Consider the following 20,560-nt stretch of genomic DNA (forward strand, 5'->3'; position numbering starts at 1 on the left):
TGTGAGATTTAATCAGATAAAACATGAAAGATGCTTAACATGGTACCCAGTGGCTGGGTCTGTCTGTGACCAGGAATGCCTTCCTCCCACACATCCCTGGGCTCTGGTCCTCTCTGTCACCACAGAGTGCATTCATTCCTCAGAGACTGCAGCAGCTGTGCACCAGGTACCAGGAAACAAAGTGCCTTTCACATGGCTGCTCTCATTCTTCCTCACAGAACCACTTGATGGAGGGACCATATTCTGCCTTTTCTAGCTGGGGAGCTGAGGCTCAAAAAAATGAGGCAATTTACTCAAGAGACAATAGCTAGTGAACTATAGAGCTACCATTCACACACAGCTCCAGAGCTAGAGTGCCTTGGAATGCATTTTCTGTCTTCCAGAGCACATGTTGAGAAAGGGGACTTCTCTTTTGTTTAAACAGATCTGATTTAGTAAGAAATCCATGCTTGCTATTCTAGACTTACACTGCACAGATGTCAGCCTTCTTTGTGAGCCACAGATGAATTCTGTTCACTAGACTCTAAGATACTTGAGGTTAGAGACCTTGTTTATTTTATTATAGTTATATCTTCATAACTCATTTCAGGACAATGGAAGATGCTCACTCAATTTCCATAGGTTGATAATATGAAAAAATGATTAATAAGGGATGTGCATGTCCTATAGTGAATTAAATCCAAGTGTAATTGAGAAGAGGAGGAGAATAAAACAGGGAGACACATTCCTGTCAGCTCAAAAAGAGCACACACCCATGCTCTCAATACAAGCCCTCCAGCTACACACTCCTTTCTTGGACACACAAAGGTGTGCACATTCACATCTGACAATTTATTTTTCAGTATGTGAAGAAATATGGGAATATTTTCAGCATGGAGTTTGGTATCTGGCCTGCAGTTGTTGTAACTGGATTGCCCTTAATCAAAGAGGCCCTTGGCCACCAGGGCCACAAGTTTGTTGACCACCCCATATCCCCCATTCGAGAAGAGATCTTTAAGAAAAATGGTAAGTTTCTTGACCAATGTCAGATGTGTATGTTTCATAATTCTAAGGTCTGTTAATGGTGCCTCTGAGACTAAACCACTCCAGCACACCCTAGAGACCACGCCCATTATAAAACTGCTGCCTTTAGTGGAAGCTTGATGTTCTCATTTCCCTACAAAGGCTCCCTCCCTGAGGACTGTGCTGGGTCAGCCCTAATGTCAGGGATTAAGAATAAACTGCATCTCCTGTGTGAATTCACTGTGCATACTTTGAAAAACAAGTGACCAGGCTTTGATAAACAATGTAGCATTCCATGGTGCACTGAAAGAACCGATACTTTCTCTCTTTCTGGTTTCCCACTGCAGATCTCTTCCACTAGGATAAGGGATGTGGATCTTCCTTCCTCTGGTTTTGTCATTTCTTCTTCTTGATTGTAGCCCCTTATGCTTCATCATTAAAGCTGTGTCCACAGGCTATCTCAAGCCTTCCAGTCTACATTAGAACAGTTTGGCATAAATAGTTTAAATTATCATTAAATGAACTTAAACATTTAAAAATCTAAATGAAAAACTCAAAGTTATTACTCTACCAGAGCACGATCAATATTTCAGATGCTTCCCTTTCCTCTTTGAAATATTGTATCTATTAACTCTAAATCCATCTACTCTATTATCTGCAATGGGAAGCACAGTGCTAAGCACAAGCAATACAACAATGAGTAGGACAGATAAAATCCATGTTCTTATGTAAGTCAAGTTCTGTTCCGAGAGTAAGATTATGATCTAACTATAATAATTTAAAGCCATTTTGTACATATGTGCAGAATACACATATTAGGGTTATCTAATCCAGTCCTAGGATTCAGGAAAAAACTAATGTAAGTGACAAACAATTTAATCAAGTAAAGAGGCAATCAGGCAGAGGGAATAGAATACAAAAAGTCCCAGAGGTGAGAAGAAGCACCGTGAACTTGAGGAAATGAAAAAGTGGCCAATGTGGCAAGAAAACAGATCAAAGGGAATCATTAAATGCAGATGAAGCTGCAGAGCTTGGCCAGGAATAGTTTGTGCAAATTCTTGATAAGGATGATGGGTTTTATACTAAAATAAGGAAGCTCTTAAATGTTTTTTAGTAGAGAAAGGAGTCATCATATCAACATTGTACATTTTAAAAACTTGTTTTGGTTGTACTGTAGTGACTGAAATAAAGGAAGCAACAGGCTGTTGCAGCATTTTAAGCTAGAGAAGGTGATAGCTTGGACTAGGAAGGTAGCAAGATAGGACAGTACACTAGGTTAACCTGGGACAGTGGCAGTGAAAATACATGGATTTAAGATATTCAGGAGATAAATCCAGTAGGACATGATGACCTAGAAGAGGGAATAGAGGGAGAAGGAAGTGTTTAGGTAGACATCCAAATGGATATCTGAATGGAAAGAAGGGCTTTTGAAGGAGAAGGTAAGATTGGCTTGGGTGGGGAGCTATATGGAGAACAGCATAAATTCCATCATGGATATGCTGAGTTTGCAATATCTTTAGTTGGTAAAGTCAAGCAGACATTGGTATATCTGTGTCTGAAGTTCAGAGATAGAAATTGAAGGTCACTATTAATAGATGTTACTTGAATGTTTAGGTGTGAGATTTTTCCAGAAATGCAGTATAGGGGAAGAAGAGAAGACCTTCTTTCAAAGAACTCCATCATTTCAGAATTGGGTAGAAGATGAACTAGCCAGAGATATAGGAATTCTCTGCTTTCAAAAATTAGGAAAAAAATTCTGGGAAGTGTAGTGTCCTGAACACTACTGGAAAAGAGTGTTTCAAGAAAAAAGTGTCTCACGCTGAAAAACCAAGTAAGATGAGGTTAAAAAGCAACCCTGGATTTGACAGCAAGGAGGGCCGTTTAACTGAGAGGGTAGAGCCAAAGTTAGACATTAAAAGGAGTTGAAGAGTGCTCTAGAAGTGAAGAAAGGAAAGGGATGTGGCCTTACCCGTGTTATACATGAAATGATGGTAAGTTGAACACACCCAGATGTTGTCTTTTCCTTTGCCTGCATGGGATATTCACTCCTCTGCTTTCTTCAGTCATTTCTTCATTTATGAAGGTTAAGTGTAGATGGGACCTCTCCTATAAAACCCATTAAAGCCTTGCCTCTTTACAAATATGGATAATCTTGCCTATGGGTGTATTCTTAGTGTGTTGTACAGCATAAATACTTAAATATAGCTATGTTACTAGTAATCAGAGTATGGCCTTTGCAGTCAGGTACATGTGAACTTGAATGCCTACTCAGTTGCTTACTGCCCTGTGTGTGACTTTGCAAACTTTACTTTTTCCCTTGAGCTTCAGTATTTTCCTCAGCAAAGTTGGAAAGGGGTTGATAATTGTATTTACCTCCCAGAGTTTCTGTGAATACTAAATTACATAATGCATAAAAAATACTAATGTGCTTGTTATTTCCATCAACCAGTACATGGGAGCAATTATATTCATTGCTCTGGGATGATTGCTCTGAATACTGCCCAACTTCCTAATGACCTTTTCCTTTCTACAGTCTCATAGAAATTCCCATACCATATGTTGGCTTTCTTTTCATAATGCTGGCTTTCTCTTTTCAGGACTGATCCTGTCCAATGGGCAGATATGGAAGGAGCAAAGAAGGTTCACTCTGACAACACTAAGGGACTTTGGTTTAGGAAAGAAGAGCTTAGAGGAGTGCATACAGGAGGAGGTCCATCACCTGGCCCTGGCAATAGAGGAGGAGAAGGGTGAGTGTCCTCCTCTAGGACATGTGCAGGAGACTGTGGCCCTTTCATTCACTGAACAGATACTTCCTCAGTACTTGCAAGCCTGTCCTGTGCCCAGCACTGTATTGGGCCCTGAGGATATAACCAAACAACTAACCATGGCCCTTCCCTTAGGGAGCTCTAGAATTAAGCACAAGAAGAAGGGCATTAAACACATTATTGATTTTAAACCCAAGTCATCAGTTTGATTTCCTAGCCACTGAGTGAGTACTTGCTGTATGTCTGACCCAGTCTAAGGTGCTGTGGCCATCACCTCAGGTGTGTTTCTGTCCTCAGGATGTCATATGTCATGTAGACTCTCAGTAGAAAACAGAAGCAAACCAGTCTGAAGGATCTACCATTTCTTCCACCTCCAGGACAGCCTTTTAATCCTCACTTCAAGATCAACAATGCAGTTTCCAATATCATTTGCTCCATCACCTTTGGGGAGCACTTTGAGTATCAGGATGATCAGTTTCAAGAAATGCTGAAGTTGCTGGATTAGGTTGTATGTCTAGAGATGTCAGTGTGGTCCTACGTAAGGGTTTCTCCTTTCTTTTCTTGGTTAAAGATACTGAGGCTGATGTCGGGCATGGGTTTTTTTAAGCTACAATATAACCCTTTAAAAATGAGTTCAACACAAACTTGCTTGAAATCAACCTATGACTACAGAATTTTAGATAACATAATTAAATATTTACTGTATCCAAGGACATTTTTAACATTCATGTAATGTTGGGGTCCACCCTGCCTGGTCTCACGAAGCTGTAACCCTCTGTGGCTAAGGCTGAGTGAGAGACCTCCGAACCAGGAGACACTAAGGAGACAAACTTACTTCCCTGGCAGGAGTGCTGCCTGCTCTATGTCTGGCCCCCATTGCTTGGTCAGTAGTCAATGATGGGTAACAATTCTCAGAGGAGAATGAATCTAAGACAGACATGATCATGGGGGAATAGGCCATCAGGGAAGAGACTCAGGGGGCTGTGGAAAAGAGGGGGTGATCGACATTGACCCCAGCTCCCTCGGCTTTGACAAAGCATGAGTCCTTGTTCTAGCTGTGAGAAATCCAAATCTCCGGCTGCCTTTGTCTCTGCCTGACTCAGGCCTGTGGAAATAACAGGGGCAGTGCAGTCCAGACCAGAATCAGTGGACCCCCAGGGTAATTAGATGTGCAGCATAGAATATGCAAGATCCTGTGAGACCTGCTTGCTGGAGGATGCTCTTGAATTAAAATATGAAGGCACAGGCAGGAAACGAAACTAGCTTTTAGGTCCTGTAGCTTTTTAAGTGATAAAATCTCAAACTCAGCCTGAGCCCTGTCAGCCCTTTGAAAGCTATCTATTCATTTGATCTTCTCTGTCAGACTGTAATCAACAAACTGTATCCATGCTCCTAATAAAAGCCTACTCAGGCAGTGACTCGGTGCGCTCCCCCCTTGAGTAAGTGGCCGTTCTGTCCCTATTTCTCCACAGGACTCAGTAGCCCATGTGTATGTTTCTCGTGTTGTGAGCATCTCTAGCGTTCATGGTCAGTGCAGGACAGTGGCTGCCTCAGTATGAAGCAGTGAACTTCATATGCCATACACCTGTGCTCTTATCTTTTTTAATTAAAAATGTCAGGAGTACCATTGTGTTTGAGTTCTTCCATCCATGTCCCTCCCTAACCCAGCCACCTCAGACCTCCTGTCTCAGAACTTTTCTTCTGTGCTTGGCTTCCCCCTGGGCACCCTGTTTTGAGATTCATCTGTATTAGTTGCTCTTTTTAAAAATTCTGCATAGTATTCCATTTTATGGGTATGCCACTGTTTACCACTCTCTTCTCTATTGAGAGACACTTGGGTTATTTCCAGGTTTTAAATGTTAGAAGTAAAGCTGCATGAACATTCTAGTACAATTGTTCCTGTGGATACATCCATTCATTTCTCTTCCATATATAAACCTGAACATAGAAGATGCCAGTTTTCCAAAGCTGTTACTCTCTTTTCAGGCCCATCAGCAGGGTATCATGTCTCCAAATTTCATAGGGTAAAGGCACTTGGGGTTCAAACCTTGCCCCTACCTTGGTGGGGCCTGCACTCCATTTTAGTCCTGGGGTGTTCTGAGTATGTCAAAAACTCTGTGAAGCTTCTTGGTCTCTCAGCCACTGTTCTGGGTTTGGAAGGCATGTCTAAGTAAAAATCAGCCCCAAGTCTTGAGGTAGCCTCTCTGGTATCTAGAAACAGGTTTATTTTTATTTATTCCTGATAAGCATCTTTGCCTGGATGTCTATGGATCCATCACACCAAAATGGATAAAGATATTAGTGTGAGTCCTGGCACATGCAAAGGCAACAGTGAATGTGAGCTGATATTTTTATTATTGTTGTCAAAGTTATTTTTGAATTCCTTCTTCTCACTTCCAGACATGGTAGTCCCCAACTTAGTGACTCCATTTTTGCTCTTCTATTAAGAAAGAACCCAGGAAGTCATGAGAGTTCAAGGTACCCAGCTGACTTTCTCCAGGAAAATGAAATTTCTGAAGGGGTAAGAAGGGACAGCAGAGTAGGGTTAATAACCATTTCTTAGAATCCCAAAATAGACCAGGTACTTTGATGGACAACTACACATACTTGATCAGAGTTAATTTTCATAATAATCTTTTAAAGACAAATTGAAGCATCATGGTGTATTCAGACAGATATGAGAATATGTGAGCAAATCCACATAGTGGTGCACTGGCTCTCGGTTAGATGTTTAATAGGCCTCATGATATTTTGCCACCAGAATAGCTCTGGGTCCCCACTGGCAACTAGTTAAAATAAGGAACAACAACTTACATCCTCCTCCTCATTATTATTATTACCAATGTATTATAGCTAGAAAGCAGCAGCGCTATTAGCCAAACCTATGTTATGCCTTAAGTCTAAGTGATTTTCCACTATGCTGTGCTATCTATTTCCTACCAAATTATTATTAAAGAAAATGTATTCAAACCCATCTTTATTTCATTAAAAATGAAATAAGGAGATTACCTTAGTGGGGACAAATACATATATATGTTTACCAAACTTATATATACTTACATATACATGAATTTTGTGATATGTGTATATATGTATATGTGTATATGTATATATGTGTATATGTATGTATATATGTATATAAACATATATACATATATATCACAAAATAGTGTTAAATGCCATGAAGAAAAATAAGACAGGATAAGGGAATGGAAAGAGGGTGACAGGGGTGCTGCTACTTATTAGATCATTAGGGGAGGCTGCTCCAAGTAGATGACATTTGGGCAGCACTTTAATGACATGAAGGGACTGGAGTTCAGGAGATTTCAGAGGAAGGGCCTTCCAGTTGGAGGGAATAGCAAAAGCAAAGGCCTAAAGAGAAAGATCCTTGATGTTCTTACAGAGACCAATGGGCAGACTGGAGAAGGTAAGGTGGCTAGGAGTGACAGGTGTGTGCAGGCACCTGCTCATGTAGAGCTTCAATGCCTAGAGAATAATGTAGCAGTTTTCCTGCGTGTCTTGGGGAGTCATTGAAGAACTGACAAACAAAAAGTGAAATGATCCTGTTTAAACAGCAATTTTCAACATTCCTCATCTCATGGCACATATAAACTAATTACTAAACTTCTCTGACGCACCAAAAGTATACCTTTTTTGCTGATCTGACAAAAATTGGTATAATTTTGATTCATTCACACTGGACAGCTATTGTGTTGGTTGTTGGCATTTAAAAAAATAATCAGGTATTACATGTTTTAAAAATTCTTCCAGCCCACTGGTTGAAAATCACTGAATTAAACTGTTAAATGATCACTCTGGAGTTCTGTGGAAAAATAGACTGAGAACAGGAATAAGAATGAATCAGAAAAACTATCAGAGGCTATTATAGCATCCAGACAAGAGACAGTGATTTGTTGGAGGAGACAGAGCAGTTGGGGTGGTGAGAAATGCTCTGAAACAATATATTTTGAATGGAGCTCTGAAATGCTTTGCTGGAGGGGTAAGAGGAGGGATGAGAGAGAAAAGAACAGTCTCAGTCCAAGTGCAGGCAAACAAGGGCTAGAAAAAGAACATTTCTGCTGTCTTAAAAACTAGGAGACTGGGACCATGATGTCTCTGTCATTGTTCTGTTTTTCTCGATCAGCTCTATACTGTCTTTCCACGAATAATGCACTTCATTCCTGGAGCCTGCCAAGTACTTTTCAGCAAATGGTAGAAAATGAAATTGTTTGTTTCTCATGTTATTGAAAAGCACAAGAGAGATTGGAATCCTGAGAAGACAAGAGATTTTCTTGATGCATACCTCAAGGAAGTGGAAAAGGTGAGGAAACCACAGTTGTTTCCTGGGCTTTGTTGAAGAACAAATGGAGATGTATTAGTTTCCTATGGATGCTGTCACAAATTAACTTAGTGGCTCACTATAGCACAAATTTATTCTGTTCCAGCTCAGGAGGTCATAAGTCTGAAAGCAGTTAGAGTGGACTAAAGTCAGGGTGTTAGCAAAGCTGGCTCCTTTGAAGGCTCTAGGGGAGAAACCATTTCCTTGATGCTTCCAGCTTCTAGAAGTTGCCTGTGTTGCTTGGCTCATAGCCCTCTCCTTTATCTTGAAAGCCATCAGTGTAGCATCTTCTCTGCTACCATCCTTACACCTTCTCCTTACAACACTCTTGCCTCCTGTGATTGTATTGGGCTCACTGTGATTCTACAGATTATCTTCCCATATCAAGACCCTTAACTTAATCATGACTATGAAATCCCTTTTTTCCACATAACATCTACTGGTTCCAGAGATTAGGCATGGACATAATTGTGAGTCATGATTAAACTGACAACAAGGGAGTGAAAATAGAGGCAGGATTTCATAGAGTGTAAGAGCAGCATTAACTTGCTCTGGCTGGTGTAGCTCAGTGGACTGAGTGCAGGCTGCAAACCAAAGGGTTGCCAGTTAGTTTGATTCTCTGTCAGGGCACATGCCTGGGTTGTGGGCCAGGTCCCTAGTAGGGGGCATGTGAAAGGCAACTACACATGCATGTTTCTCTCCCTCTCTTTCTCCCTCCCATCCCCTGTCCCTAAAAATAAATAAATAAAATCTTAAAAAAAGAGAGAGAGTAGCATTAACTTAGGATGGATGAGGCAATTAGAAGTAAAGATATGGGTTTGGTGATGGTTGGCTTGAGGCCTTAGGAATGCCTAAATACTGCCTTTTCATCTTCTAGTCTCCACCCTCTACCCATATCTGAAGGTGCTATATTAAAAAAGGAAAAATAAGACTTGAGCCTCAAAGCTTTGTTTTAGTATTCCTCGAACCTGCCCAATTACCTATCCCTTTCTCCTTCCCCAGACAGAACACAAGGGAAGTTGAGTCAGATGCCAGAGTTTATCCTCAAGGCTTGAATAGGACCTGATATTGCCCACTTTCCCACACTATAGGAAAGACATAGGGAAAAAAGCCAAATTGGATGTGTAGCATTTAAATCAGTACTCCTTCTGATGAACATACTTCATTGCATTAGTTTCATAATTAGTTTCATAATTGTTGACTATCACATGATGTGTTCCTCTTGTGAAAGTTGGCAGAATCATGGATTTCTTCCCCATCCCCCTTCTTATTTCACCTTATTGGTGTGATATTAATAGAAACATTGAGTTTTACTCAGAGGAGGAGACTTCCCTTGCTCTATGGTGTGCAGGCATGGGACTCACAGTAAGAGGAATGTGGACCAATTGAGGCTTTCAGAGGAAGGTGGTAATGACAATGGGTTGTCCTAAGGAATGATTGGTACATTCAGAGAGTTTTCACTTACAAGAAAAAGATTCACTGACAGATACAAAGCTTGTTGTACATAGAAAAATTAAATTATTCTGTTTAGTATCAGTATAAATATTTGTTGAGTTTTTGCTGTGTACCCATTACCTCTCATAAATGTCCTCTTCAGAGGTGTGTTTTGTTATTTCTATTTTATAAAACAGGAAACTGAAGCCCAAGCAGGTGAAGTAACTTTCCCTGTGTCACAGAAATAGTGAGCAATGTGGTTAATATCAGAACCGAAGTCCATCCCCTACTGGACTAATAGCTTCTCTTTCCACTGTACTAATTGCTTCTCTCAAACTATAGGCATTGAAAACTAGCTTTGATTTCCATTCACCCAAGCTAAAAAAAAAAAAAGCTACCAGCACTTGTGTAGGACTGTGCTAACAATATTGCTGTAATGAGACTCTGCCTCCTGAGAAGACCAAAGGGGAAAGCCCTTCCTCCTAGGACCCCCTCCTCCCACATGCTCTCCCTAGCATGAAGCCCCTCTGTATTATGGTAACCAAGAACCCTCCAAATCCACTAATAAGCATGGTGCTTTCTAGCATATGGGCAATGCCACTTCCAGTTTCCATGAGGAAAAACTCATCTTCATCACCTTGGATCTCTTCTTGGCTGGCACTGAGACAACTTCAACAATGCTATGCTGGGCTCTGCTTTACATGGCTTTCTACCTGGAAATCCAAGGTGAGCATGTCAGTGGGTATCTGAGCCAGCACACAGTGGTGTCTCCTGGAGCATGCCACTCCAAAGGTGGGAGTAGAAGATAGCATGGTAGACTGAAAGGAAGATAGCATGCTCTTGAGGCCATGTGAATTTCAGAATGGGGACATTCAGCAATTTTTCTGTCATGATTGTGATGGATCCCACCAATACAAATATAAAACAGAGTCCCTGCTCTCAGGAAACACAGTCTAGCAGGATAAACGGTGAAGTTAATTGACATTGTGGTGAATTCCAGGAGAGAGTTACATTCTCAGGTGAAATTTTGCTCTAGGGGAGGTTAGATGGCAGAAGATACAAAATAAAAATAAGGAAGGAAGGAGGGAGGGAGGGAGGGAGGAAAGGAAAACAAACTTGGTCTCAGCCTTCCCACCTTTGATGTTATGTCTTCCATTGCCCTTAGATAATGTTCAAACTTCTAGTTTGAGATATCATGGCCTCTGATGTGCCTCTTGCTTCCTGTCCAACCTCACCTCCACCCACACTGCATGTAGCCTCATTAAATCACATGTCATTTTCTTTGCATTGTCATTGTTTATGCCTCAGTGTCATCGCACCAGCTCGTCCCTCTAGAAGAATGTGTTTCCTTGATTTTCTGCCTGGTAAACCACTAGCTCTGCTTGAAGAATCTACTCAACACCGCCTCTCATTCCATGTTTTTCCAATCCCATAGAGAATGCCTAGCACTTTCTCCCTAGATGACCTAACACACCTCCATTACTGTGTTTATTGCACATCATTTATACCTCTTCCTCACAGACTGCAGTTCATTTAAGGACAGTGACTTAGAAACAGTTTTCTTTTTGCAGGTCCCAAAAGAGAGATCAGATTTGTTATTATACAGTTTTTTAAACTGTGGGTAACAGTTTATTAAAGGCATATAACATGAATTTAGTGGATCAAAAACAATTTTTTCTTAAAAGAAAGAGAAGATCAGAGAACTTCTCATATACTATGCAAAAATTTGTTTAATCCATATATATCTCCTGAGTCACAATGCAAAATGCCTTTGCAACTGCAAATCACATTTTTTTACAAGCTTAAAAGCTGCCTAGTTAGGATATAGACTTCGTCTCTGTAACAGAGGCTCCAAAATAATAATGGCTGAAGATGACAGCCGTTCACACCCATGTTCATAGCAGCATCAGTCACAATCTCCAGGAGGTGGCAACTGTGTGTCCAGCAATGTAAGACAGAATAAACAAAATGTGGAGTATAATGGAATATCATTCAGCCTTAAACAGGAAGGGAATTCTGACTTATGCTGAAACATGGATAAACCTTGTGGACATCATGTTAAGTTAAATAATCCAGTCATACAAAAACGAATACTGTGTGATTCCACTGTGTGAGGTATCAAGAGTAGTCACATTCAGAGAAACAGAAAGTAGAATGGTACATGCTGGAGGCTGGGGAATTGGGGAGATGGGGGAGTTGTTGTTTCATGGACATAGTTTCAGTTCTGCATTTAAAAATGTTCTGAAGACTGGTTACATAACAATGTGACTATACTTAACACTATTAGACTGCACACTTGAAAAAATTCAAGTGATAAATTTTATGTTATGTGTCTTTTACCAGTATTAAAATGTTGTTAAATGAACAGTAAAGTATTATAAAAGTAAAAATTATTATAAACAGTATTATAAACTTCCATTTTATAATATTTGCTTCTATTTGCTCTCAGGTATGAAATTTGAACCACACTCTGCAGAGCCCACTGAGCTCCACCTCTCCAGTGTGTGGTTGTTGTGTTGTATCTAAGATGATGTCCTCGCTGAACGGGCAGATATTGCTCCACACAAAGACTGCTTTTCCACCATGAGGAAGGGATAAAGTGGAAGGGCACCTCCTAAGTATTAAACATTCCTCCTACACACAGTCCATTAGTCAGAACTTAGTCACATGATCACACTTAGTCAAAAGGGGAATATGGGAGATGGAGTCTTTGGCCTGATAACCAGGTATCCAGCTAAAACCTCTATTATAAAGAGAGAAAAAAAACATATTGGGGGACAATTAGTAGTTTTTATATTATTTGGGTGCTCACCTCAATCAGGTAATATAAATTTCAAAGTATCCCTAAGATGGAGGTAGATTTAGTCTCACTTAATAGGAAGAGAAACCTGAGGCTCAAAGAGTTTAAGTAAGTTGGAGCAGTAATTTGGTAGAGCAAAAATATTCACCCAGAATTGTTCCATCCCATGGCCTGCTTTTCACTCTCCATCTACCACCTTGAGAACCAAGACTTGGTAGAGCCCACTGCAGTGGTCAGCACTTTGATCCTATTTACTCCATTCCTGGGCTTAACCAGGCTCAAGGAAAGTTATAGAATAATAGGACTTTCTCTTCTCTTCAAGAAAAAACACAAGCTGAGATCGACAGAGTGCTTGGCCAGTCACAGCAGCCCAGCATGGTATCTCGGGAGTTCATGCCCTACACCAATGCCGTCGTCCATGAGGTGCAGAGAATGGGAGATATCCTTCCCATGAATGAGCCCAGGCAAGTGACAGCTGATACCACCCTGGCTGGGTACTACATACCTAAGGTAATTAAGGACTCCAGCCTGAGTTCTTCAAGCTCATCTTTTTAAATGACAGGAATCTGAAATAGAAAAGTGACATGGACTCTTGTCCTACAGAATCACTTAAATGTGGAGTGACATTATTATTGCCGATTCACTACTAATTTTTTTTCTTTATGTGTGGCCTTTAGAATATTAGTTCAACTAGATATTAACAGTTATTATGGAGGGGGAGGGAGATTCCTAGGTCAAATATGTGTAAGCAAAGATGGGGTTTTCTTTGCTGTGGGATTTCTGTATTCTTACTGTAAAATGTGTATTGTGAATCTTTGTGCAGATATAGCTGCAGCCATTTTTAGTCAGATGTGGCCATGGAATTTTCTTCTTTGCCTTGGTAGAGCATCTTTCAGGACTAGGGACCTGCCATAATTTCTATGGAAAATTCTGCTTCACAATCCTGGGTCTATAGAATAGTGAAATATGAAGGGTCAACTGAGACCACCTGGCCAACATCTAACATAATATTGCCACAGGTGTTGTTTCAGCTTTTCCTTGCTGCCCGTTTTGTGAGGTGGGGGTGGGAGTGGGGGTCCATCCCATAAGAAAAACCAATCCAAGTGTGTGCAATACTCAGTATCAGAAAAGGGGAGAAAGAAACTAACACCTATGAAGAAGCAGTAATTATGTCCCATGGAATACATAGGTCATTTCAGAATGCTTAATCTGTTCTCAGTTTAAGTCTGTTATTTTTATTATCTAAATGGGGAAATCAGGGCTCATAGTGATTCAGCCTGTGTAATGTCTCTCAATTACAATGTGATGAGTTTGGTTCAGGAACCAGATCTCTTCTGATACCCGGGTTCACCTCTTTAATACTACATCCTGTTGTCTACACAGGAGTTGTGTTACTTTGACCTTAAGTGAGTCATCTTGGGATTGCTCTCAGTTCCTCCCTGTTCAATTCCTTGTCCTCAGGAAGGAAATTCTGATCTCTGCCCTCCAGGTTTTTGGTATCAGCAGACAGCTCTCTTGTGCCCCCTGGTGCCCTCTCTGCACACTGCACATTTACAGGTCCCTTGCTTTCTCACCACCTGGTCAGATTCTGTAGGTCCTTTCTAGTTGTCCCTGTCCCTCTGCATGTATCCTACCTGGACACAAGCTTAATAGGCAGAACCAGGAGGGTTTACTCATTGTACATGTTTTGGTCACTGTCCCTGCAGACCCAGGGAAAGCAGCTGTGCCTGTAGCTATTGCATTCACTGATTCCTGCTGATTCCATTTTGTAGGTGAAGGCTGAGGTCTAAATTAATTCACAGGTGCTGCTTGCTTTGTCATAGCAATTCATTTAAGCTCCAGGAAACCATCCCAGTCCTACTCCTGATTTTTAATACCAATGTTAATAACCATCCTGAGAACTGAGAGACCTAAGTTACTACAAAGTGTAGGCTAGGAGCCATGGCTTTGATGTCAGATAGGCGTAGTTCAAATCACGGCTCTACCTACTTTTGTTACGTGACTCTGGGCATGTTATTTAACATCTCATATCTTCTTTTTTGTTATTTGTAAAACATGAAATCCTACCTCACAGGTGGAAGGAAAATGAAACCATGCATGTAAAACATTAAATCTAGACTGAGTATAGAGAGTACTTCAGCAGTTATCCTGTTCAGCAGTTATTCTGGATTTAATCAACAAATGTTGATTAAGCACCACAATGCTCAGATCTGGGAAAATGGCCCTGAGGACAATAACCACACCAGTACATACTTAGAAACTATGATAACTGCCCCCCTGAAAACACTCACAGGTTTCTGTAAATATGAAGGCTGGCTGGAATGGGGAGTGGAAGCAGGAGTGGTCCAAGGAGGCTTTCAAAGGAAGTAATGTTTGAGCTGAGGACAGCAGAATGCTTAAGGGTTAGCTCAGTGACAAAGTAAGGAGGACACACATTCAGATACTGTAAACAACATTTAGAAAGGTACAAAAATGTGTGGGAGTGGAGCTGTTTGAGAAGCTGAAAGAGGCCAATGTAATGGGAGTGCAGGCACAGAGAGAGTGGCCCAGACAGGGGCCAGACAATGGGTCTGTCACCTCAGAGTGATGGGAAGCTACTGAAAGGTTCTCTCAAGTTCAAGGTATAGGTGGGTGGGTAGATGGGTATGACATGAATTAATCCTATATTCACAGTTCACTCTGGTTCCAGAGTGTGGAGCAGAATGAAAGGGGAGAGGACAGGGGGCACAGTTAGCCAGCTATTACAGGAGTAGAGACAGCAAGGTGGTAGCCTGGACTATGACAGTGGACACAGAATGGGGAGGACAGAATCAAGAGAAATCTACAGTAAAATCAACCACACTCACTGAAAAATTACATGAAGACACAATGAGGGACAGGAAGGCTTTAAGGAGGACTCTTGGGTTCCTTGCAACGTACTTGCATGTACAGTGGTTCCCTTTACTGGGTGACCTGGTGCTACCATACCTCCTGTGCAGTGTAGTAGACATTAGAGAAAAGAGAATGGGGGACACAGGGGTGAACGAGACACCATTTACCTTGCTAGCACTGCCATGGTTGCCACTTTAGTGAGCAGCTGGGTTGATTTTGGTACAGTTCTGACTGGCAAAGCTCTTATACTGCATGTCTTCTTACAAGTCGTACACTACCTTGTTTCTATGGAGAAGATCCATACTCAATCAAGAGGAGCCACACCTTCCTAGTAAATTCCCAGAAGGCATTTGCTGTCCATCATTGCAAACTGTACCATGGCAAAGACCCGGGCCTTGGGTGGGTGGGAGGGGGGTGGCTAGGCTCAAAAGATGGTGAAATTGGAAGGGTGAGGATATGGTAAGGCTCTGAGTTGAGAGCATGGGGCTACCACCACAGTGCATAGGTGTATTGCATAGGTGAAGCCTGTTCTGAGTCTGCTGTCTTCTCCGGGGCACCATGCTTGTGACCAACCTGACTGCACTGCACAGGGACCCGGAGAGTGGACCACCCCTGACACATTCAATCCTGAGCATTTTCTGGAGAATGGACAGTTTAAGAAAAGGAAAGCCTTTCTGCCCTTCTCAATAGGTGAGTTTGAAAACAAGAGGAGTGCATGAATCCAGAGTTCCTCTTCCAGCCCTTTTCTGCTTTTCTCCCCATCAATCCATTACTTTAGTTGGAATGTCTTTACACTCCACTTAGCCTGCCCAGAGTGACTCCCTGTTACTATTGTTACACATCAGGATTCCCAGGGCTGGCATTGCTTCAGGCTGCCCTCACTTCCTGAGCCCTTGCTTGCTTCTGATGGAGACTTCACCTTCACTTTTTTTGGTCCCCCAGAATACAGGGTACAGAGACTCAGGCCTCGCCTCTTGCTCACAAAAGAGTTGGACACTTGCCATCTTTATATTGTTTTCAAATGTTTCAAGTTATTTTTAAGGGCTACCCACTTACATGGAATCAGAGACAATTATTAATATAATAAGGGGATGGGGAGGAACAAGAAAAGAAAGGAGCTACTACTTTTATTATTATGGGCATGTGGACAGATTGTGAATGCCATGGCTGGATTGGATCGAACTCTACTCTATATGACACCCCTTTTGCCTCTTTAAATTTACATTGTTCTGTATAAATCCAGGTAATAAATTTACATGGTAAACTACTCGGATGATGCAAAAGAGGGTGCTGGGTCAACTCTCGTTTCCAAACCAGCCAGTTCCAAAAGGATGTTATAAAACTGTGAAATGAATAACAAAAATTCTTTGTATGTTTGTTAGTGTTGAATTAGGTATTTTTCATAAATTATTTCAAGTAATTTCCCAGTTCCTTAGTTCTAAAAACATTTCCTGAGCTATTATGTGCCAAGTAGTGAACCCTGAGGATTTGACAATGAATGAAATGGAAAAAAACAACTGTTCTTGTTCTAGTACAAGTTACAAAGTTCATGTTACTGTCACCACTGTACAGATAATGAAACTGAGGCTGAGGGGGGTTAACTATGGCAGCTTTTTATATTTTTTCTATTTCACACTGTTTTCCCTTTTTTGCATTGACTATGTATTACTTAGGGAGAAAATAAATAATTACACACACAAGAGAGATAATTGTAGTGACCACTGTGGGTGTTGGAGCCCAAGTGGGGTGAGAAGGGCATTTGCAAAAGGGAGGAATCAGCAGAATCCTAGACTGGGCATCAGAGCACAAGCAAGATGAGGGGGGTCTGCACAGCATGGCTATGGCAGTGATATAAGAGAAGCTGTATACACAGGATACTGCTCCAATAAGTAAACATACTGAGGATAATGGGAATAAGTTACAAATAAGGGAAGGAAAATAATAGAATGAACTCTGTGGTGTTGAATTGAAACCAGATGTTATCGATATGAACTCAAATTTTTGGTAAATAGGTGGGCAGATATAAAAGTAAATGACATAAACATGGTTGTATATATTTAAATATACTCACACTATATACATACACAATTTCCCAGCTCTACCCATGAGATACCCTGGGAGCAACACCACCTTGATACCAATGAGCTCCTCTAATGCCCAGATCTTGGTATCTGCATAATGTTTTCCACTGAAAGGATCCAGGATTTCTGGTGAAAATGGCTGGTTCCAGCCTGGGGGAGGGAAAATATTTTTGTACCCCAAATTAAAAAAATACCATCTCAAATGCTCATTTGCTAGACAAATCCCAAGTTCTTGAGATCAAAACACTAATAACAAACTTTACCTCTCTGAATAAAAATAAGAATTTGTGAATTCACAAAATATAAATAAATGAGTGGGTAAATAAATAAGGGGGGAAGGATGCATTTCTTGTAGTACAATGCTAACTAATAATGCACAAGGAATGATGGAATTTTAAAATTCCTTATCAGCAACCATTAGAGTAATAAGTAATTTGAGCAAGAAAGAGCAATGGAAACTAGTTCATTGAGGATTGGTTTATTTACATAGTCTCAAAGAAGTATTTATTAGTTGCAAAGAGGAAAAGAATAATTTTACAGGGAAGAATTGGTAGACAGCACCATAATGGTCACCAGTAATGGGACAGATCAAAATTAATTCCCACTTGATTGAGTGAACAGAACAGTTTCACTTGGGATCTATCTGGCCGCCAGAAATACATGACCTCACAACCTGAACCTAATCATGAGGCAACATGAGAGACATTTACCAAATAATGGATCCATCATTTTCAAAAGTGCCAAAGTCATGGAAGTTCAAAAGTCACTTCCTGATGCTAAACTGGATCCTTTATTAAATGAAGGACATTTTGGGGAGATTGGCAAAACCTGATTCAGACCACAGGAGAAGATAGATGATGGTGATTTCCTGATTTGGTGGTTATGTCAGATAATGTCCTTGTTTGAGGGAATTCATACTGAAGAGTTCATGGGTAATGTAGGCAATTTACTCTCAAATAACTGAGAAAATTAAGTGTGTTGTATTATTCTTGCTAGTTTTCTATACATTTCAAATTACTTCAGAATAAAGGGCACAATGAGGAAAGTATCACAGGAAAGAACTGTAATACACAGAAAGCAATTTTAGTAATGCTACCACCCAAATGGTTTACTTGCAGTAGTCTTTTAAATTGTATTCTTCTGGATACTTTGTTTAAACTAATGAGACAAAGTTATAGATAAGTTATTTTAAAGCTAGAATGTTTGATATTGTCCAGAAAATGTATCAAGATATTTTGGGTTGGTCTCTACATTATTATTTGGATTCAGTGTGTAGCTCAGGCAATATATAAAACACAGATCCCACGTTAAACATACATTTTCACCAATGCCTAGAGAATTTAACTTACCTTGAATCACATGTCTAGAAAATGGAAGGAGTTGAATCTGATCTCTGTCCTCTACCTCCAGTTCTAGACTCACATACCCAGGCCTCAGATATGGCCCACACAAGGCCAAGTGTGAGTAAAGTGTGAGCATGGAGTAAAAGGATCCAGCCTAGGGCCCATGTTAGAAGCAAAGGCACTTTGAGGGAAGGACCTTCAGGCATCAGGACTGCTCAAGGAGGGGTGCTGAAGCAGTTCCAATGTAGAGGGCCATCCATGTCAGCAAGGTCCCCGATCATTAAGGAGGAAAACATGATCTAGGGGATAAATGCCTGATGCTTTAGAAACCCCACTGACATTACTGGCTTATACTTTCAGACAGTACTCTTCTAAGGACTGGAAGAAATTAACTTTTTTCTGCTTTTGTCATTGTTGTTTCTTTACTGATTTTTTACAGCCTGCAGGCTAGACCTGCACTTTCTAGGTCAACCCAGGCCTCCCACTTCTATCATCACCTACACCCTGCACCTTCACCTGCCTGACCCTGAAGGCACTACACTGAGTCCACATACATGTTTCCCATGTTTTGCTTCAGCCCAGTGGTGGTCAGATTACATAAGTCTCTGTACAGAAAGCCCCAGGGCCTAGCAGGCCCTTCTTCTGTTGAAGTTTTGCAAGACGTAGTAGATTTCGATCCCTGCTGGGCACTGACATCAACTGGAAACATAAGTCATCTTGTGTTCTTGTCTTTCAGGAAAGCGGGCGTGCCTTGGAGAACAGCTGGCCAAGGCTGAGCTCTTTATTTTCTTCACCACCCTTTTGCAAAAATTTACCTTTAAGCCTCCAGACAATGTGAAGCTGAGCCTGGAATTCAGAATGGGCCTCACCATCTCCCCAGCTGACTACCGCATCTGTGCTGTTTCTCGGACATGAGGGTGGTAGGGAAGGAGAGGAGAAAGGAAAGCAGGAAGAACGGGCATGTCCTCTGAAGGCTCGGCACCTGCTCTGAACCGAGGAAGCAGAGTGGAAGTGGCTCTGAGCAAAGGGTGCAGGCATTGGAATCACAGGGAACTGGATTCAAATCCAGTTTTATCTCCTCCAGTGTAGCCTTGAGCAAATCATGTATCTCTAGAAAACACCCCCAATGATATTCCTAAAATAAAACCAATCACATCAGGCCTTGAACTTGCTAAATATCTTGGATCTTGTCTTACATTTTTTCCCTAACAAATCACCTGAGTGGGAGACTGAGAAATTGGCCAAAATACTTCATGTAATATGATCAGTGTCCTCATCTGTAAAGTGAAGGACTTTGTTCAAACAATCTCTGAGTTCTGTCCCTGCCACACTGTACATTTGTGCTGATTGTAGATGGGCAGGCATTCACACACTCCGTGTGGAATAAATGTGAAGCCACCAGGCCTCACCCCAGCCTAAGAGATGGATTGGGACCCACAGCCAAGAGAATATGACCATAATTAATGTGAAACTAATGGGAATAGATGACTGGGAGTAACTGAAGTTTCTGGCAATGTAAAATGACTCCTCTTTTTCCTCAAAGCTCATTAGAGAGATTCTAATATGAAGTTTCATACTGCCCAAGCACTACCTAAAGATTTTATCTGACTTTTATAACTCTTATTTCTTGCCTAGTCTGAAACACCCTCTGCCTTTGCATCCGTGTCTGAAAAATAATGTGCAAGCATATGACATTGTCTGTGGTGTTCTGGCTAAGGCACAGATTTTACCACAAAGCAATCCAGGCCATCCATCTTTTCTCTCCCACTATCCCACAGAGACACAGACACACACAGCACTATAAATATAAAACTTGTTCTGGAGTAGGAGGATTTGCAAGCAGAAAGGACCAGGACACACAGGATAATCTGTGTTCATATGGAAATGTGCCCAGGTCAAGCACAGCTGACCTGCATGCAATAGGG

At 41.1% G+C, this 20,560-nt stretch overlaps 1 pseudogene; it reads left to right on the plus strand.

Moving 5' to 3' along the window:
* LOC123831139 overlaps positions 1-19,811 on the plus strand; it is a 33,697-nt pseudogene extending 13,886 nt beyond the window's left edge.
* Positions 19,812-20,560: the final 749 nt, after the last annotated feature.

This window comes from Phyllostomus hastatus, unplaced genomic scaffold (genome assembly GCF_019186645.2).
Source record: "Phyllostomus hastatus isolate PE091 unplaced genomic scaffold, TTU_PhHast_1.1 phas_contig_147, whole genome shotgun sequence".
NCBI classification, from domain to species: Eukaryota; Metazoa; Chordata; class Mammalia; order Chiroptera; family Phyllostomidae; genus Phyllostomus; species Phyllostomus hastatus.